The sequence below is a fragment of the Arachis stenosperma genome, chromosome 1 (assembly GCF_014773155.1).
Source record: "Arachis stenosperma cultivar V10309 chromosome 1, arast.V10309.gnm1.PFL2, whole genome shotgun sequence".
Classification (NCBI taxonomy): Eukaryota; Viridiplantae; Streptophyta; class Magnoliopsida; order Fabales; family Fabaceae; genus Arachis; species Arachis stenosperma.
In genome coordinates this window covers 15,719,439-15,735,327 of record NC_080377.1, presented here as the reverse complement: position 1 = coordinate 15,735,327, position 15,889 = coordinate 15,719,439, and the positions used below count along the sequence as shown (strand labels likewise).

Here is a 15,889-nt window from a genome sequence, read left to right as displayed (position 1 = left end):
GCCATCCATAAAGTCGCAAGGAGCATTTGTCGTTGTTGATTAATGGTGCCAGCCTCGTTGTCGCGTCTGTAAGGAGAAAAGGTCACGTGGAGGATGGAGAGCCGCTGCGTGCCGCCGTTGTTTCACCGTGGCCATGGAGAGGAACGTGAATGGAAAAGGAAACAGGGAAGTTGCTACTTGGGATTTGAGGAAAACGGCTCTGTTCTGCCTCGCCTCTAGGTTCTGCAAGTTGCCAGAGTCCTCAGCCGCCGGGAACCAGCACTGGAGCTGCCCAGAATCACTACTGCTGCTCTCATGGGAGCTGGTATTGGAACCACTGATGGAGCTGCTGTGTTTAGTGATTTTCACGAGTTGTGACATCGAGGTAGGGAATATTTTATTAAATTAAATATTTTAAACTTTGAATGCCTGAAAAGTTTACTGGATTGTTACGAATAGTTGAATGCTTCATATGTAATGGATTTTGGTTGTAGATTAAATGTGTGACTGGTTGTGCCTCTTCTTGATTTTACGATAGTAAGGTAGAACATGTTGATATGTGTATGCTGTAGTCTGCAAGAGTGTATTGAGAAGATACATGTCTAATGTTGTTCTGATTTTGATTTAGAAACTGGTTCTCTGAAAATGAAAAATTCCTATAGCTGTTTAGATGCTCTCTTTACTAACTTTGTTTCTTATATTCTGATTCACAGTTTAAGATAGCCCTTTTTTCTATGTTTCATTTTCTTCAGGATTGAAATTGTAGATAAATGCTTTTGCCATGACACAATGGAACAGATTGTTGATTCTTTAGTGAGCAGTGAGCTTTACATCTTCCATTGAATTTAAGTACCTCCAGCACAACTTTATCTTAAAATTTCATTTATTCTGCTGCTAAAATGTCTTTGGTGTTGCTCTTAGTTGTAGTCTCTTATCTCGCAAGTCACCAGGAAGCCCCAAATCGCCACTCACCATCATCGCACCATCATCATCGCTGCATTCTTCCCGGCATCGCTGCCTCCTTCTTCCCGGTGTCGCTGAGTCTCTCCGCGGCGTCGCTGCTTCTCCCCTCTCCGAGGCTTCACCGCTTCTCCACGACGTCCTTGCTTCTCCCCTGTTCTGTTTCTACCTCGCTGCTTCTGCTTCACTGTCTTGGGCTGATTGTGGATTGTGCTTTGCTGCTGCTGCTGCTTCGCTGCATTGGCCGTTTGTGGGTTGTCATCTGTGGTAAGTGGTCTTCTTCTTTGATTTTTGTTGCTTAGTTAGGGATTGATTGGCTGTTAGGTATTTTTGTTGGCTGTGGAAAGTGGTGATGTTTGTGAACATGAGCAAGATGAGTGTTGAATGTTGACTGAGTTTCTGTTCTGGTTTGAATTTGGACTGCGTACTTGTGAAATGAACCTGGGGCTTAGGTTAGTCTGTTATTTAAGGTAGCAAAACTTTTATTTTGGTCATGGGTTCTGTTCTGAAACTTCATCAGAACTAAATTTTATATAAAAGACCTTCAATTGTTTTTTATTTTTTCTTAGGGATATGAAGTTAGCAAAACTCATCATGAATACCTAATCTTCTGCCACATTTAGCATTCCCTGTAGCAAATTTATTTCCATCTAAAACTATAATATATCAGTATCTGTATATGAAGATTATAAGATTAGATAGAAATATAGCAGGGGCTAATTCCACTTTATTTTTATTTAGACCACAAAAAGAAATAAAATTAATTATATGTATGTGCTGCCTAAATTACCCAACATATGCTAAAGAGTAACTGAATGTTTCAATGAATCCTCTAGAAGAATGGTTATCTAAATAACAATAATAACAACAACAAGAAGCACAATTTTAAAACAGTGTTTAGTTCTACAATAACAATTATGATAGATTAGGCAACAAGTCTAAAGTGTTAACATAAAGAAAATAATATCAATGACGTGGCATGCATTCAATCAAAAGATCAACAATTTAATTCAAAACACAGCAAAGAATTTTGTCAACCATGTCATTAGTGAGAATTAATAATCCCTTTTACTTTGCATTTAATAAAAAAGGTTATCAGTGCTGGCACCAGCAAGCACAAGCACTTTCTTGATTACTATGTTGATTAACACTAACCCTGACTAATAGTTTCCTTCTTTCTATTGTGCTTAATTGCTTATCCATTTTTCTAAAAACTGGTTTTAAAAGTGAATTTTTTGTTAAAAAATCTGGTTATGAATTACTTATATTTTTATTCTTTGTTGCTATTTTAGTTTGTCTCTTTAAAACCAGAAAAAGAGATAATAGTGAAAAAAATTTACTGATTAATTGATTGCCTAAGCTTCTTTGCATAGTTTGTTAGATACAAATTGTTAGTCTCATGATTAGTTGAGATGTTCTCTTTTGAATATGTGTGCAGTGGTTGACTTCTAGAAATTCTTTAGATGCAATAAGCTCTTGATTGAAAAAATCATTTATAGTTAGTCTAAAACATATGTCCATGTCTTTTATTTTAGTTGACATAGTACTGTTTTATCCTTGTTAATGGCTGATTTCATGCCTTATTTTGATTGAGCAATGATGATGATGGCCTTATTATGCTAATTTTTATATTGCTGCTGATTGCCATTTTCGCTTGCTGCCGTTTGATTTTAGTGCTGATTAGTGCTGATTTGATTCTAGTGAGTTCATATGGGTTGATTTTGCTGTTTGTTTAAATTCAGAAATGTCCTATTTACTGCCAGAATGCTGCCGAAATTTCTAAAAATTTGTGTTAATTAAATTCCTATTTGTGAATTGAATTTGGTAATTTGTTACTTTAGTTTTGTTTCATGACCAAATTCAACTCAATAGGTTACTTTAATTTGTTCTTTTTTTTTCAATTAAATATCTTATAAATTAAATCAATAAGAGGGATGGTATATAATTAGTATCTTTGTATAGAGACAATAGTGAAGAAAACACCTCCTTCTTTCCCTTTCTCCTCTTTTCTTCTTCTTCCATTTTTGCCCTCCCCTGTCTTCGGAAACAGAACAAAAACGCCATTGTTCCCCTGTTTCTGCGCTCATCCTCCACCGTGCGCCACCAGTAGCCGCCTCTGGGTCGACACTGCTCTGCCTCCATTCTCCCTCCTCTTGCCATTTTCTATTTCTGCTTCTTCTACAGGTTCTCAATTTATTTCCCTGTTTACATTTTCTTAGTTTAATTAGTTTGTTCAGTTTTGTTAAATTAGTCAGTTTAGTTATGCATGCTTAGTGGATTATAGGTGGTTAGGAAGTTATATCTGATTTGTAGTGGATTTAGGTTGAACTTTTTGGTTGCTGCTGATGCCTGGAATGAACGGTTTCAAATTGTAGAGTGCTGTTTTATCCTTGTTAATGGCTGATTTCATGTCTTGTTTTGGTTGAGCAATGATGATGATGGCCTTATTATGCTAATTTTAGTAGACATTATTAGTAGTTTTATATTTGATTTTTTTTCTTTTTTTACAGGAAAACTATGTTGAAGGGGAAATCGAACTTCATTAAGGTCAAACTTTTAAGAGCAAATGTTACAGAGTAAAAGTCATGAACTTGTGGATCGGACATGATGATAAATCTATTTGCTACTTAGCTAGTTCAACTCTTCTTTGTTATATTTTTTGCAACATTAGATGATATAGTTCGAGGTTGTCATGATAGTATATATATTGTGGTATTTTGAATGTGATTGTGGATCTTACAACAATATTTATAAGTCAAATTTGATGGAAAATATTCAATTATTTTTCTTTAGTGACTTTATTCAAATAGTTTAGATTATTTATTGACTCTAAATAATTAAAAAAAATGAAATTAATTTGATTCACGAGAAAACTACTATTGGAAATAAAAAATTATATATTACAAAAAACTGTTGTCAAAAGTTACAAAGAACAACAGTGTTAAAACCGTTGCCAAAAAATGACACCAATGGTAACGTTTTTAAACCGTTGTCTTAGACAACTATAAAATGGCAACGGTTCAAAAACCGTTACCAAAAAATGGTACCAACGGTAATGCTTTAAAACCGTTGGTGTTGTGGATAACAAAACTACCACAGTTTAAATCCGTTGCCTATTCATGTACGGTTTTAAACCGTTGTATCATGAAAAAGAACGGTTTAAAACCGTTGCATTTCGAGTAACGGTTTGAAACCGTTGTTTAAAATTTTGTTTCAAAACCGTTGCCTATACCAATAACTTTGGCAACGGTTTTTTGGTTACCGTTGCCTTAGGTAAAAAACCGTTGCCTTTGAGCATTGGCAACAGCCGCATATACCACAGGTCAAAAACCGTTGCCAAAGCGTTGCCTAAAGTTTAGGGAACGGTTTTTCAATCTATCGCAACAGTTTTTGACCGTTGCGAAAAGCCTTATTTGTTGTAGTGATATATCTGAATATTAGCTAGATGGTTTTTTGCTTCTTGATATTCTTTATTATAGACTTCTTGTCTATGATCTATAATATTTTTTCCAAAAAATTCTTTATATAGAATCATCATTATATATAATATTTTATCATAAGCTGTTGTTTTGTTGCTAATTCTTCTATTATTTGGTTCTCTATTGATGTCATATAATCTCTTATACTTCCTTTAATATGAAACCCTATGTAATTCCAAATATCTCTTCTAGACAATTCACTAAGTTTTGGAATAGTAAAGGCTTCTAATAAAAAGGAATTCAACCAATTTTCGAAAATTTCCTTTTCATTCTTTTTACAGTCTAAGTCAAGCATTCTTTCTCCTTCCATTTCCTGGATTTTAGGAACGTATTTTGATGGTATTTTTGTATATTTTAAATCTTTATTTATAAACCCTTTTTTGAAAGCATAATTATCAAAACCTATTTCCCATTTAAATTGAGATTGATTATCCTTAGATGTTCCAGCTTCATTTTTTACTTGTATTGGAATTGCTGGTTCTTCATCACTTGAATAATCTAGAATGTGTTCTTCATTTTCTATATTTTCAGAATTTACTAACTCTTCTTCTATTTGAAAACCATGTTCCATAATATTATTTTCTTGAGCCATTTTTAATTGTTTAAAAAGCATTGTAACTTCTTCTAATTTTTCTTCAATATTCATAATTTCAATGGTGGTTTTACTTTTAGATCTGTTATGTTGATTATATTTTGAAATTTTTCTTCTTTGGGATTCTCTTTTTCCTTATCCCTTTGAAATTTTATGGATACTAATATTTCTTCAAGCATATCTATTATAGAATTTAATTGTGGGTTGAAGGTATGATAAAGATGTGGGGAATCATTTCCATGGTAACATTTTTTAGAAATTCCGTGTGAAAAATAAGTTTTTTCAGGTTTTGAAGTCCTTCAATAAAACTTATAGTAAAATAAAGATTTTGAAAAAAATCATTTTGTATTGATTTTAAGAATTCGGTGTCATTACAATTAACATTAGTTAAAATCATTAATTTTTGATCTATTAATTTTGATAACTTAATTATTTCTTCTCTTAAATCTTCTAATTTACTTTTTTCCATTAGGTGACGCTTTTCTTTGTGAAGAGTTACGGTTTTGAGTGAAAAGTGTGGCTTTAGAGTGTATGGTTTAAATTTTGCCACATAAGCACATCTTTAAACTTTGCTCTGTACACTATAATTCTCTATATAATGATTAGTAATTAAAGTAGTTTTGCGAACAAGCTAAGTATCTTAAAGGGAATGAGAATTATTAAATTATAAATTTATTATAAAATTAAAAAAATATTTATATTAGAACGTATTGATTATATGAAAAATTTTAATTTCTTTCATGAATAGTAAGTTTGATAGAATCCTTAGATTAAAACCATTGCTAAGAGTAGTAGCGTAATTAGACAAAATAGAAGAAAAATTACTATTTTACCAAGAGGAAGTTAGGTAGTGAAGTGTCCTACAAATACTTATCCTATGAAAATTAGGATGAAATATGGTTATTCAAAACCTAGAAACATGTTTTTTTTTTTACCACAGATAGGAGACTCGATTCTACGACCTCTTAATTGAGTATGAGAAGACTATATCATTTGAACTATAACTCATTTGCAACCTAGAAACATGTTGGCTACTACTTATTCAAACAATTTAATCAATGAGCTTCCTAAAAAAAGTCTTCATTGGAAACAAGCCACGGACAATGAGCAAGAAGGATTTGCCAAATGTGGCACTTGATCCCTTCTTGATCTTCCATCATATGCTGCTATTGTTGGACATAAGTGGGTCTTTGGCTCTATGCCATTAACAAGAGCCCCGACGGCAGAATTCTAACGTGCAAAGCACGTCTCGTTGTTAAAAGATTCCACCAAGTTAAGGGCATTGAGTATGAAAAAATTCATAGCCCTATTGTTGAGTTTGTAGCGAAATTTTTGACTTCTAATAGATAGAAAGTAATATAAAATTGAACATTATTTACAATAATACATTCGCTATATAATTATTAAAGAAAAAAAAAGAAAATGAATAATTGCTATGGATGTGAATTCCTTTGATTTTTAAATTGAATTAAATACATTTTGATTTCACTCATTTATATAGTTTCCTAACTTCTATAAATAATAAGAGAGCATACTATAAAATAGTTTTCTATAAAAACTCCTTATAAAATAGTTTCCTATAAAAACTCCTTAACTATCCACCATTTTCTCTCTTCCATCCTTTGTTTGTCTTTCTTTGTTTTCTCTCTGCCTTTCTTTTATTCTCACAATTCTCCACCTCGTTCACAATTTGAAATCTACTCAAATTTTGGACGATCAAAGTATGATATTCATATCCGTTTGTATCATTTTTACAATGACTGCCTACGTACCCTTGTTCAGGATCAAACCAATCGTAGTTTGTAAGACCCAGAATCTTTGAAAAGTCTTATTATGAGCAAGTCTCAAATCCTACAGTTATTTATAGCCTTAATTTCAGAGATTATTTTATTATAGATAATTAAGGCAAGTTTTGATTTATTGGATTTGAGATAAGTTATGATTATTATCCAATTTTATAATTATTGGATTATTTTCTATATTTAAAGTATAAATTTGATAGTTACGAAATAATAAGGATTTTATATGATTAGATAAATAATATTTTAAATATTATTATTGCTATTTTGGAAAAATAGAGAAATTAATAATATTATTTCTAATTTCTAAATTTGGGCATTTTATTGAAAATAAAGTGTAAAATTGATGAGCAAATAGTATTTTTATACATTGTTATTGTTGGATTAGAATTTATTTCTAATTATTATATTATTTCCAATTTTATGTGAAATTACCATAATGCCCTTAACCCTAATTTTTGAAAATAAAACCCTAACCCTAAAACCCTACCCGGTTACCCGTTGCTCCCCATTCCCCAGCTGCAGCTGAAACCCTTCTTTTTTCCTAATTCAGCAGCAGCTGCAGCCCCTATGCTAACACACACACACACCACGTTCCTCGCAAAAGAAAGAAAGAAACAAAGTAAGAAAGGAAGGGGGATCGGGAAAGGGGAGATCCGAGAGGGAGGGCTTCACCACCAGTGGAAGGAGGAAGAGAAGAGGAGGGAGGAAACTGCGTCGGCGCGCTGGGCTTCACCACTGCCGTCGCGTCGTCGCCGTCCCTGCTAGCTGCCGCCGTTTCACAAAGAGAGAGAGAGTCGTGTCGGGAAGGAGGAGACGCCGCCGAGGTGCCATCGCCATTCCTTCGTCGCCGCCGCCCTTGACAGAAGAGAGAGCGAGATCCGAGGCGCAGTGAGGGAAGGGCGTCGCCGAAGGAAACCTTGGCACCGCCGCCGCCACTGTTCACCGTGTCGTCATCTCTAGCCTGCGCCGTCGCCAGTCACGCGAGAGGGAGACACGCCGTGAGAGAGAGAGCCGTCACATTTCCGCCGTCGCCGGTTCACACGCTGCCGCTGTGCTCCTTGCCGCAGCGCCGCCGCTGGAAGAGGAGGGCTCACCAGTTCTGCTCCGTTGGAACTGCCGCCATGGTCGCCGGAAAATCTTTCGGCCACCGAAGCTGTCCTGAAACACCATCGGAGTCTGGCAGCGCCGCTGCTGGAGTTTTGAGACCACTGGAACCACCGTCGGAGCCTCTGGCTGCTTCTGCCATTGCCGAAAAAGTTGCCGGTAAGGGTTTCATTTGAGGTTTCTACCTTTTTAGTTTTTGAGATGGTTTTGATGCTGTACGGTTCTTCCAGTTGATCCGTCGGAGCTTCTGGCCGCCGTTGGAGCTGTTGTCGGGCCGGTTCGAAATCGCAGTTGCCTCATTGTGTTGTTTCGGTAAGAATTATATTTCGAATGATCTCGCGTTAGTATTTTGTTGTGTTCGGTTAATGAATACAAGTTTTGATAACGTGGGGTAGAGTCCTGATTATTGTATGTTACGATTAGTGTTGCTATGGTTATTGCGAACGTGACTGGGAGCTGAGGTTTTGGCTGCCGGAATTGTGATTGTGGATTTCGGGTCAAGGCGGAAAGGACTTTGTGACGCGTTTGAGTTATGGATTTGCGCTTTGAGGTAGGGGCGCTTTCCAAAAACTATGTTTTATGTATTGGAATTATTACATATGGATACTAATGTGAGATATTGTGTATTTAGTGATTGTATTTGCCTTATGTATTATTTGATTAACTCGAATGATTATGGATGTTGGTTTGGCTGAATTGTTGTGCGGCTTGTGAAATGTAATGTTTGAAGTTGATTCTTTAAAGATTTGAATCTGAGTTTAATCCGTTGAGGATTGATTTGATTTGAGTTAATTATTTTGATGATTTGAAAAGTCGAATGCTCTTTTGAATTCAGCCTGGTTTACTTTAATTGACTTGGTTTGGACAAATGATTTATTACTGAGCTACTTCTTTAAGGCTTTGGGAATGAGTTAAAACGGTTGATATTGAGTTGATTTTGAAATGATTTCCTTGAGATACGCCACTGAGGCAATTGTTGGATTTAGCTTGCTTTAAATGGATTTCTGGTTTTGAGCTGTTGAAAAGGAATGAGAAATGGTTTAGTTGGGACCCGAACCGGGTGGCAAAAGTCCAAGTTTTAGGGGAGGTGCTGCCGAAATTTCTGCAAAATCCTAGTCTTGTTTGAAAAGTTATTTAAAAAGGGTTAGATTTGAGAAATTGTATTATTTGATTTATTAAGAGGATATTTATGTTTTCAAGCTTAATTTATTTAATGAACCTTATACGTTGAGTTCGGCTTATTTAGAACTGAACTATTTTTACCGTTTGAATCACTGAAGGAAAGAATGATGCTCTAATATTGATTTTAATATAAAAAGGGGTTTTTAGTGATTTCAAAGGAATCTAGACTTTTGATTGATTAATCAAGTTTGAGGCATTTTGGAAGAGTTAGAAAAATGGGTTCTAAAAAGAAACCTGAAAGTGGTTTGATTCAAATGAACCGGTTCCATTTCAAATGAGTTGATTTTTGGACCGGGTTGGAACTTGTGATTTTGTATGGCCGGTTTTATAGTAAATTTAGTTTTATTTACTTGAACCGAGAAATCTATGATTTTAAGAGTTTCAATGAATTTTAAGGAATTGATATAGGTTGACCTTCCCTAAAGACTTGGGACTCTGCCGAGAAACTTTTGTTATAAAATCCCATTGTTGGATGGGTGATTTTGAATGCTTTGAAATAAATCCTTAACTTGCCATGGTTTGGAAGTTTGGAAAGAGAATGCCGAGAGTGGCTCTGTTTTAAAAAGGAAACTCACTTTGAGTAAATTTGGCTTATGAGCCTGAGATGATTTGAGAAATGAGATTTCTAAAAGCCAAGGCTAAAAAGAGTCGAAAATTGATTTCAAAGAAAAATGAATTGAGAAAATGATTTATGGCTTAAATGCCGATTTCATGAATTTGATGATTTTGAATGTGGAAGTGCTGTTTTGTTGAAAGCCGGATTGGCTGTGTATGTTTATACATATTGATTGGTTCTGGATTGAACCGTGAGCCGGAATGGCTGTGTATGATATGAATATTGGCTGGTTCTGGAATGAACCGTGAGCCGGATGGCTGAGATGGATGGTGATCCATGGATGAGATTGAATGCATGTTTATGCTTAATCATTGATAAATGTGAATGTTGCACTTCCACTACCTGAGATACGGGTTTCCCTGGGTAGTAGCAGTGGCTAGCCACCATGTGCTCCAGGTTGAGACTTGATACTCTGTTAACCCTATGTCGTAAGTGTGGCTGGGCACTGTGAAAGTCCCGGATGAGCTCGCCCCCGAAATATTCACCAGTGAGGGTGATGGATATGGATCATGTTTATGATCAAGTTTATGTTGAGTATAACTCGAGTTGGGGATGCGCGACAGAGGGACAGTCCAATGGTTAGCTACCAAGACTTGTCGGGTTGGCTCTATAACCGACAGATGATATCATCAGCCACTAGGGACAGGCATGCATCATATGCATCTATGTGACATTGTTTGGGTATGCATATTGTACCTGGTTTGCCTATGTGATTAACTGCTAATTGTTCTACTTGCAATAACTGTTTGTTTGTGTTTGCATCTTCCTACTTGTGTTTGCTTCTGGAACTATGTTGGATTGTGGTGGATTGGTTGTGGTTGGATTGTTTGGGCCTAGGGCCGTGGTTGAATGAGATGGACCGATGATTGATTTCGGTTTTGTGGTTCTGGTTTGGAATAAGATATGAAAGGTTATTTTGGTTCAGTATAGATAAACCTTTTTGAAATGCTTTGATGTTTTGAGAATTGAACGGTTCCTCTTTCAGAAAAGATTTCTGACTTTACTTTTATTGTAAACTGTTGTTTTTGAAAAGAGGCATAAAATGGTTAATAATCACTGGTACGGTTTATCTTCATGTATCCTATTACAGTAATTCCCAAAAACCCTCTACTGAGAACCCTTTCGAGGATGATGTTCTCACCCCCTACATTTTTCCCCTTTCAGGATTTGGGCGCAGAAGTTATGAAGAGTTTAATTATTTGTTATTGAGATGCTCTGTATTGCTTTAGATTATTATTTTTGTACCCTCGCCTTTATCTTGATATATTTTGTAAGAGGGATAGGGATTGTATTGGTTAATGTTTGTAGTATTATTCATATATATATATATATATATATATATATATATATATATGTATGTAAGTATATACATGGATGTACTCTTTACGAGTTTATTATAAGTTGTATGATATCTATGGATGTACGTTATCGAATGGAGTATCTTGGGAACGATATTGTGGTAAAAAGTTTTAAACAGGCTCATATTTTAGTATTAAATAGTATAAGTGTCGTCGTAATGTCCGAGCTATCAGAGTGGCGCAGCCGGAAGCGTGAGCTTTGGTAGTTAGGATGTTACATTATGGTATCAGAGCAGTCCTTCCTGTAGAGCCTGAGGAATGGACCGACTATGCTTCAATTGCATACTCTGAGCTTTTGTCATGTATTAGGTCTTGTCGGATGACGAGAATTAGAGATTTATGCACATGACGATCTATTGATTAACGCTGTTAGTCTTGCATTGCATAATTCTTGGTATTAAGTTTGGCCGGCTTAATACTAGTGAATTTTGTATATGAAAGCACTAATGAGTTATCATAGATGAAATCCGAGTTTTGAGTTAAGCGAATCGCGGGTTCTGGGAACGTTGAAAACTTTTCTCGAGGCTGCTCAGTTATGTGTCTTGAATTCTGTTCGAGTCGACTGATGAGCGGATGATTTGTATACTTTTTGGCATTGTTTTTAGTATGTTTTTTGATATGATCTAGTTAGTTTTTATTATATTTTTATTAGTTTTTAGTTAAAATTCACTTTTCTGGACTTTACTATGAGTTTGTGTGTTTTTCTGTGATTTCAGGTATTTTCTGGCTGAAATTGAGGGACCTGAGCAAAAATCTGATTCAGAGACTGAAAAGGACTGCAGATGCTGTTGGATTCTGACCTCCCTGCACTCGAAGTGGATTTTCTGGAGCTAAAGAAGCCCAATTGGCGCGCTCTCAACGGCGTTGGAAAGTAGACATCCTGGGCTTTCCAGCAATATATGATAGTCCATACTTTGCCCAAGATTTGATGGCCCAAACCGGCGTTCAAAGTCACCTCAAGAAATTCCAGCGTTAAACGCCGGAACTGGCACCCACATGGGAGTTAAACGCCCAAACTGGCATAAAAGCTGGCGTTTAACTCCAAGAGGAGTCTCTACACGAAAAAGCTTCATTTGCTCAGCCCAAGCACACACCAAGTGGGCCCGGAAGTGGATTTTTATGTCATTTACTCATCTTTGTACACCTTAGGCTACTAGTTTTCTATAAGTAGGACCTTTTACTATTGTATTTGACATCTTGGTAGCTATCTTTGTTTTATGCTATCTTAGATCATTGGGAGGCTGGCCATTCGGCCATGCCTAGACCTTATGCTTATGTATTTTCAACGGTGGAGTTTCTACACACCATAGATTAAGGTGTGGAGCTCTGCTGTACCTCGAGTATTAATGCAATTACTATTGTTCTTCCATTCAATTCCGCTTGTTCTTTATCCAAGATATCACTTGTTCTTCAACATGATGAAGGTGATGATTGACGCCCATCACCATTCTCACCCATGAACAAGGTGACTGACAACCATTCTTGTTCTACAAGCATCTGAGGCTTAGTGAATATCTCTTGGATTCTTCGGAATCTTCGTGGTATAGGCAGGACCTGATGGCGGCATTCAAGAGAATCCGGAAGGTCTAAACCTTGTCTGTGGTATTCTGAGTAGGATTCAATGATTGAATGACTATGACGTGCTTCAAACCTGTAACCTACTGGGCGTTAGTGACAGACGCAAAAGAGTTATTCTATTCCGGTAGGGGAGGGAACCAAACCGGTGATTGGCAGCACTGTGACAGAGTGTGTGCATTAGCTTTCACTGCGCGGATGGGAGGTAGCTGCTGACAACAGTGAAACCTTACACGAGCTTGCCATGGAAAGGAGTAAGAAGGATTGGATGAAGGCATTAGGAAAGCAGAGAGACGGAAGGGAAGGCATCTTCATACACTTGTCTGAAGCTCTTACACCAATGATATACATAAGTATCACTATCCTTATCTTCTATGTTATTTTCGTTCATCATCATATATATTTGAGTTTGCCTGACTAAGATTTACAAGATGACCATAGCTTGCTTCAATACTAACAATCTCCGTGGGATCGACCCTTACTCACGTAAGGTTTATTACTTGGACGACCCAGTGCACTTGCTGGTTAGTTGTGCGAAGTTGTGTAATGCCATGGTATTGAGCCACCAAGTTCTTGGAGCCATTACCGGGGATTATTTGAGTTGTGAAAAAGTATTGTTCAAAACTTCGCGCACCAAGTTTTTGGCGCCGTTGCCGGGGATTGTTCAAGTTTTGAGCAAGCTTTTGGTAACATCAGTGCCAAGATCCGGCAACAACATCAAGTTTTTGGTGTTATTGCCCGGGATTGTTTAGGCTGGACAACTGACGGTTCATCTTGTTGCTTAGATTAGGTATTATTTTTTTCGAAATTCTTGAAGATGAATTTTAGAGTTTCATGATGATTTGTTGAAATCTGGCTGGCTGAGAAGCCATGTCTAATCTCATTGGACCGAGGTTTCAACTTATCACCACAAGAGCTTGATGATTCTCATCAATTTTGCTCTTGGAGCAGTGATCTGCTAATATTTGGCTGACCTTTGGTCATGTCTAGTGTTTTGGACCGAAGCTTTCTTTGAAAGCTTGGCTGGCTGTGAAGCCATGTCTAATTCCTGGACCGGAGTCTTAGACTAGCATTGCACTGATTCCTGGAATTCTCATTAAGAATTTTGACACCTTTTTCCTACTTAATTTTCGAAAAACACAAAAAAAAAAATTTACAAAATCATAAAAAGACCAAAAATATTTGATGTGTCTCATCCTAAGTTTAGTGTCAATTGCATGCATTCATTCATGTGTCTTAAGGATCCTCAAGTAATTCTTGATGATTTTTGTGTTCTAATCTTTGAATTCTATTGACTTGAAGCATTTTGTGTGTCTCATATGCATTCTCATATTGTTAGTGTCAGTAGTATACAAACTGCTAAGTTTGGTGTCTTGCATGCATGGTTAATTGATTCATTTTACATTTTGATTATTAAAAATCCAAAAATATTTTTAATTTGTGTCTTTTCAAGTCAATGATACAAAGAATTGAAGATTCAGAACATACTGCAGAGGAATTACACAGAAAAAGCTGAGCATTCAAAAATGCCCAGTGAAGAAGGCAGACTGGCGTTCAAACGCCAGCCAGGGTACCTGGTTGGGCGTTTAACGCCCAAAAAGGGTGCATTTTGGGCGTTAAACGCCAGAATGTATACCATTCTGGGCGTTTAACGCCAGGATGGTGCTAGGGGGAAGATTTTGTTTTCAAAATCAATTTTTTTTTTAAGTTTTCAAAGTTTTTCAAAATCAAATCTTTTTCAAATCAAATCTTTTCAATCAAATGTTTTCAAAATCAATTTCTTTCTTTTTTAAAAGATACTTACTAACAATTAATGATTTGATTGAACATCTCAAAATTGTTACCTTTTCTGTTGAGAAAGGTTTTATGGTTGAATCATATCTTTTCTTGTTAGGCAAGTCATTAATTTTTAAAATCATATCTTTTCAAATTGTTTTTAAAAATCATATCTTTTAAAATTGTTTTCAAATCATATCTTCCTAATCACATCTTTTTCAAAATAGTTTTCAATCAAATCTTTTTGATTTCTAATTTCAAAATCTGTTTTTCAAAAATCACTTGATTTCTTTTTCACTTTTAATTTTCGAAAATTATCAATCAAATTTTCAAAATGTTTTCAAAATCTTTTAAATGAATTTTCGAAAATTCTCTTCCCTCCTTCCCACATCCTTCTATTTATGGAGTACCACTCCTTCTGAATGCACAATTCGAACCTTATCTAACTAAAGTTCGAATTCTTCTTCTCCTTCTTCTTTCTATTTCTCTTTTCCTCTGACATTTCAAGGAATCTCTATACTGTGACATAGAGGATTCCACATTTTCTTTTTCTCTTCGCTTTCATATGAGCAGGAGCAGAGACAAAGGCATTCTTGTTGAAGCTGACCCTGAACCTGAGAGAACCTTGAAGCAAAAGCTAAGAGAAGCCAAGGCACAACTCTCTTTAGAGGACCTGACCGAATTCTTCAAAGAAGAAGAAGACATGGCAGCCGAAAACAACAATAATGCAAACAATGCAAGGAAGGTGCTGGGTGACTTCACTGCACCTACTCCTGATTTCTATGGGAGAAGCATCTCTATCCCTGCCATTGGATCAAACAACTTTGAGCTTAAGCCTCAATTAGTTTCTCTAATGCAACAGAATTGCAAGTTCCATGGACTTCCAATGGAAGATCCTCATCAGTTTTTAGCTGAGTTCTTGCAAATCTGTGACACAGTCAAGACTAATGGGGTTAACCCTGAGGTCTATAGACTGATGCTATTCCCTTTTGCTGTGAGAGACAGAGCTAGAATATGGTTGGACTCTCAACCTAAAGAAAGCCTGGACTCTTGGGAAAAGCTAGTCAATGCCTTCTTGGCAAAGTTCTTTCCACCACAAAGATGGAGTAAGCTTAGAGTGGAAGTCCAAACCTTCAGACAGAAGGATGGAGAATCCCTCTATGAAGCTTGGGAAAGATACAAAAATTAATCAGAAGATGTCCTTCAGACATGCTTTCTGAATGGAGCATCATAGGTATTTTCTATGATGGTCTCTCTGAACTATCCAAGATGTCTTTGGATAGCTCTGCTGGAGGATCTCTTCATCTGAAGAAGACGCCTACTGAGGCTCAAGAACTGATTGAAATGGTTGCAAATAACCAATTCATGTACACTTCTGAAAGGAATCCTGTGAACAATGGGACTAGTCAGAAGAAAGGAGTTCTTGAAATTGACACTCTGAATGCCATTTTGGCTCAGAATAAAAT

General features: G+C 36.3%; 1 non-coding gene across 1 annotated transcript; it reads right to left on the bottom strand.

Moving 5' to 3' along the window:
- Window positions 1–15,531: 15,531 nt before the first annotated feature.
- On the bottom strand, window positions 15,532–15,638 carry LOC130953739 (small nucleolar RNA R71). The gene has a single exon (XR_009075905.1). It is a non-coding gene; the product is annotated as a small nucleolar RNA R71 (small nucleolar RNA).
- Window positions 15,639–15,889: the final 251 nt, after the last annotated feature.